Genomic DNA, 6,093 nt, shown 5'->3' on the forward strand with positions numbered 1-6,093 from the left:
GGGTCAAGGCAGAAGGAGAAGCTGTTGAAATGAGGGCCGTGAATTCAGTTTCTGTTGGTTTGCGGTTGTGTTTGGGTTTGTTTCTTTAAAAAAAAAAAAAAATTTCAATCAGGCAGCTCCCTTTTCCACAAGCCTTTTTGTGACTTTAGAACTATTGTAGAGAAAATGTTCTTTTCTATATTATAAAAGAAATTATCCAACACAGTAATATTGGTACCTGTCATTTTTTCACTTCTGTTTAAAAAAATGTATTTTTAGCAAGATAACTTGGGTAATCTTCTAAAAAAAGAAATTTAAAAACTCACTGTTAGTGACTTTGATGCCTTTTAAAATAAGAGCTTTTTCATTTCATTCCATCTTTAAAATTTTTTATCTTTGTTGTAGAATATTAAAAACTATTTTAAGAAAGATAAAAATTCTCTTTAAAGAGATCTCTAGAGTGTGTGAATAGAGCTCCAGATGCCTCTAAAAGCCGCATGTACAAATGAAGCTAAGTCTATTCCTGTCTGTTTATATTTGCTTTTCCTGTTTTGTAACCTCTTTGTACTTTGTTCATGGTGACTCGTAAGCTAAGGGGAAGGGGTGCCTAGATGCCTTTGTACTTCTCCATGTCACGCGCTCCTGGGCCAGCTGGTCTCCTTCCTCTCCTGTATGTAATATCACTTTTTTTTCCCCTTTCTAGCAAGTACTTTCAAAAGAACTCTGTACATTTTAACATAAAAAAAAATAAATTATGTTGAGCCATTTTGGATGTCTGTCTTGCATGTGGAATTTTTCTCCCTTCCAAGTGTTTCAGATTCTCTGATTCTTTTTCTACACACAGAGACTTAGAAATATAAGCCTTTTCATGTTCTTCTTTATGTAGCAAGTATAAGTTTATGATCTTTGAAATTTCAGTTTTCACTCATAATGTGTTTCAGTGCCAAGAATATAGATGGTTTTCCCTTTTCCAAAGAAAATGGTATAACCTCACTTTGGATTTTTTAGGGAAACCCATTTGAAAACCTTCTAAAGAGATTGTAATTCCTCCAACCAAAAAAGGAAATACAGTTGCAGTAACAAGTAGCTCCCACTTGGAACAAAGTGTTTTTTCTCATTTCAGTTGACTTGATTATGTAATCTAGGAAGATTTGCCAGAAATCCGGGCCCTAAATACTGATGATCTTTTCTGATGTGTTCTGAGTTAATGTGCTCGCCTCTCATCATTAACAACTTTGCATATAAGGCAGATTCCAGAATTAGATTTAGCTTTGGGAAGCTAACAGCTCTCTGGGGTACAGGGGTGAGGCAGACACAGGTTTTCATGCCCTCCTGACTTGATCTGCTGTTCCTTGCCGCTGAGTTAGGAATTTAGGAAGTGATGTGAACACTGTCTGTAGCAGGCCATTGAAGTTTTAGGCCATAGAGTCATGTCATCTCCGGAAAATAAATGGCTTGTCTCCCTTGATTTCTTGCTTCATAGTCACAGTTTGAGCCCAAGACTGCCACTGCTCTACGCAGTTACTAGTGAATTGTCCCAAAGGCATACTGCCTTTGCTACTGCAAACTACCTGCTTTAAGTGAGTTCAGCATAACAACAATTATGATTTTTCTACAAGGAGGTGATGTGACCAAAGAATATACTATAGATTTCATTGAAGTGCTAACGGCCCCCACTATGTATTACATGTAAACTGGAACTTGAGGAATCTCATGTGTAGCCAATGCTCTCCTTTACCGTCTACCATCCGGCCTTTTCACTCTCAGAAGGTACGTGTTGGGGGAAACGGCAACACATTTGACTAACGTGTGTACTGCTGAGAGCCTTGGTCTACCGGTTTTCGAATCGACTGCCATGCCTTCAGTTACTAGGGTTCCAGGGATCAGTTTCCTATACGGCCTCTCTGAGCATCTCAGGTGGCGCCAACTTCTTCTGTAGTGTGGTGAGAACCGTGTGTATTCCCTGAACACCGAGTGTCAGGTTGACAGTTCTAGCTCTTTAGGTGAGAATTACTGCGTTAGGTTCTCCCTGGGACACCCTCAGCGGTGTATGGTTTTCGCCCTTCCTCTCGTCTTTTCGTAATGTACAAGATAAAGGGTCAGTGATGATGATGGAAAAGCATAGTGAAAAGAGAAAAAATGACCTTGTTGACTGAACAAATTAAGCAGAGTTATGACAAATGGTGGGCGGGAGGGAGCTCCATATTCCTAATGTAACTTAAATCTAAAAATTCAAGTGACATATTCTATAAATGAACTCAAAACCATGAAGAGTGACATTTATTTGTGTTGTCAAATGTCTGGAATTCTTGAGCATGGTCCATCCAATTAAAAGCTGAAAATCCCCACAACAAAACCCAACTCGTTTGTTTATATATTTCTGTTAAGGGGCAGGTTGGGTTTGTTAATCTAAGTTGGTGTGGTTATATAATGCAGCACAGACCCATGGATTTTCTCTCCAGAATGACAGCTTTACAAATTGGGCTTAACTGCAATTCCTTGCTGTATTAATAAGGAGCCTAAATATTGGTATACAGATTACATAAACCTCAAAAAGGTGGCAGGTGTAATTTTTGCCTGAAATAAGGACAGCCATGGAGTCTGATGGACTTTGGTTTTTTGAGTTCTTTTGAAACAGTAGACAGACATAGTCATAAGGAATTGTTTTCCTGTGACTATTGTGAATACTCTTTTTGAAGGTGAGAGATACATTCTTGTTAGCAAGAAAAAATATTCTAACATTTAACTCTATACTAACAGACATTTCTGAAAGCCACAGTTAAGCAACATTCAAAAAAAAGTTAAGCGTTCTCTGGGGTGATGTGTTCATTTTTAACCGTTTTTCGTTTATGCACACACAAAGAGGAGAAAGCAAAGGCAAGCAGGTGAACTGAGGTAAACTAATCACCTTTGCCTGCATTAGAGAGCTACAGTGCCTGGACTCACCAGGATGTCTATGAATATGCATTGAGAAGCTGACATCCGGTTAATGCTGGGAGACCAGCCATTCAGATCACCTTTCAAGTTATTTACATTGGCCTTAAAGAGCTTTTTGAGCCTCAGAATCTTCTGTTTTTGAAAATGTCATTTAAAACCCTTCAACTCTTATCCTAAGTTCAAAGTCTCTTGTGAACAAAGTAAAGAAAAATATTCATACACAAAACCTCTTTGCTAGGACTGAGGCTCTGCCCCATGTACAAACAGCTCTAATTGTTTAATTGATGTATTACATTGAGTAAAATCGGTTGATTTCATTTTCTTTTTAAAAGAGCGTTAGAAAATCATTCAAAATGACTGAATTTGATCATAGTTTTCAAGAGAAAGTGAGGACAGTTATATGTTGAATAGGAGACAGTGGCAAAGGCTTTGCTGGAGGCAAGGACCTCTTGCAAAATGGAATAATTACACAATTTTTTAAAGTTTGTCTAGCTCCTGTTTAGGGAAAAGAACTAGAATTGACTAGGACCCCTAACTTGACGTCCCCAAAGGGTTCTTGATGGAAAGAAAGTCATGAATCTGAAAACTGAATAATATGGAATATAGTGAGACCAACTGTAGAGGCTGAGGAAGAAATTCTATTAAAATTACAAAGGAAAACAAAACATGTCCCAACCAGCCACTACAGCCCATCTTAATTATTTCTTTGGGGGCTCCCAGGTATTTCTTTTTTTAAAAAAAATATTTATTTAATTTTTGGCTGCTTTGGGTCTTAGTTACAGCATGTGAGCTCTTTCATTGCAGTGCGTGGGCTCTCTAGTTGTGCATGGGCTTATTTGCCCTGTGGCACGTGGGATCTTAGCTCCCTGACCAGGGATCGAACCCACATCCCCTGCATTGGAAGGCGGATTCTTAATCACTGGACCACCAAGGAAGTCCTGGTATTTTATTCTTTTTGATGCAATTGTAAATGGGATTTTTTCCCTTAATTTATCTTTCTGATAGTTTGTTGTTAGTGTATAGAAATGCAACAGATTTCTGTATATTGATTTTGTATCCTGCAACTTTACCGAATTCATTGATGAGCTCTAGTAGTTGTCTGGTGGTGTCTTTAGGATTTTCTGTGTATAGATAGTATCATGTCATCTGCAAACAGTGACAATTTTACTACTTTTCCAATTTGGATTCTTCTATTTCTTTTTCTTGTCTGACTGTTTTGGCTAGGACTTCCAGCACTGTGTTGAATAAAAGAGGTGAGTGGGTATCCTTGTCTTTTTCCTGATCTTAGAGGGAATGCTTTCAGCTTTTCACTGTTGAGTATGATGTTAGCTGTGGATTTGTCATATATATGGCCTTTATTATGTTGAGGTATGTTCCCTCTCTGCCCACTTTCTGGAGAGTTTTTATCATGAATTTTATCAAAAACTTTTACTGCAGTTATTGAGATGATCATATATGGTTTTTATTCTTCAATTTGTTAATGTAGTGTATCAAATTGATTGAATTGTGGATATTGAAAAATCCTTGCATCCCTGGGATAAATCTTAATCATGATGTATGATCCTTTTAATGGTATGGTTGGATTTGGTTTGCTAGTATTATCTTGAGGATTTTTGCATCTGTGTTCATCAGTGATATTGGCCTGTACTTTTCTTTTTTTTAATCATATCTTTGTCTAGTTTTGGTATCAGGGTGATGCTGGCCTCATAGAATGAGTTCTGAAGTGTTCCTTTCTCTGCAATTTTTTGGACTAGTTTGAGAAGGATAGGCTTTAACTCTTCTCCAAATGTTTGATAGAATTCACCATCTGGTCCTGGTTTTTGTTTATTCGGAATTTTTAAATTATTGATTCAGTTTCGTTACTGGTAATTAGTCTTTTTGTATTTTCTTTTCCTTCCTGGTTCAGTCTTGGGATATTGTACATTTCTAAGAAGTTGTCCATTTCTCCTAGGTTGTCCATTTTATTGGCGTATAATTGCTCATAGTAGTCTCCTATGATCCTTTGTATTTCTGTGGTGTTGGTTGTAACTTTTTTTTCCGTTTCTGATTTTATTGATTTGGATCCTCTCCCATTTTTTCTTGATGAGTCTGGCTAAATGTTTATCAATTTGCTTTATCTTTTCAAAGAATGAGCTTTTAGTTTCACTGATCTTTTCTTTCTTTCTTTCCTTTTTTTGTCTCTGTTTCATTTATTTCTGCCCTTACCTTTATGATTTCTTTCCTTCTACTAACTTTGGGTTTTGTTTGTCCTTCTTTCTCTAGTTGCTTTAGGTGTAGGGTTAGGTTGTTTATTTGAGATTTTTCTTGTTTCCTGAGATAAGCTTGTATTGCTGTAAACTTCCCTCTTAAAATTGCTTTTGCTGCTTGCCATAGATTTTGGATTTTCGTGTTTTCGTTTTCATTTGTCTCCGGGTATTTTTTAAATTCCCTCTGTGATTTCTTCAGTGATCCATTTGGCTGTTTAGTAGCATTTTGTTTTGCCTCCACATGTTTGTGTTTTTTGCAGTTTTTTCTTGTAGTTGATTTCTAGTCTCATTGCCCTTTCACTTTCTTAACTGTGTCTTTTGATGAACAGAGTTCTTCCTTTATGGGTAGTGCTTTTTCTGCTTGTGTTAAGAAATCTTTTCCTACCCTGAAGTTATAACAGTATTCTCTGTAATTTCCAAAAGCTTCATTGTTTTGCTTACATAGTTAATTTTTTAATATATCTGGAATTGATTATTGTTCAAAGCATAAGGTAGGGGACCAGTTTCATTTTCTTCCCATGTCGATATACAGTTTTAACATCACTCTATCTTTCACCACTTCTCTAAATCAAGTGTCCACATATGCATAGATCTATGTATGGACTATTTATTCTGTTCCACTGATCTGTATATCCTTCCTGGCCTAATTATTGTAGCCTTATGATAAGTCTTGATATTAAGTAAAGCAAGTCTTCCTAAGTTGTTTTTCTTCTTCAGTAATGATTGACCCATCTAGGCCTTTTGTCTGCCCCCATATATTTTTTTTAATTTTTAATTTTTTTTTTTGGCCGTGCAGCATAACTTGTAGGACTTTAGTTCCCCAGCCAGGGATCAAACCTGTGACCCGTGCAGTGGAAGCATGGAGTCCTAGCCACTGGACTGCTAGGGAATTCCTGCCCGTATATTTTTAGAATTAACTTATCAGATTCCT

This window comes from Neophocaena asiaeorientalis, unplaced genomic scaffold (genome assembly GCF_003031525.2).
Source record: "Neophocaena asiaeorientalis asiaeorientalis breed wild unplaced genomic scaffold, Neophocaena_asiaeorientalis_V1.1 scaffold14, whole genome shotgun sequence".
Lineage (NCBI taxonomy): Eukaryota > Metazoa > Chordata > Mammalia > Artiodactyla > Phocoenidae > Neophocaena > Neophocaena asiaeorientalis.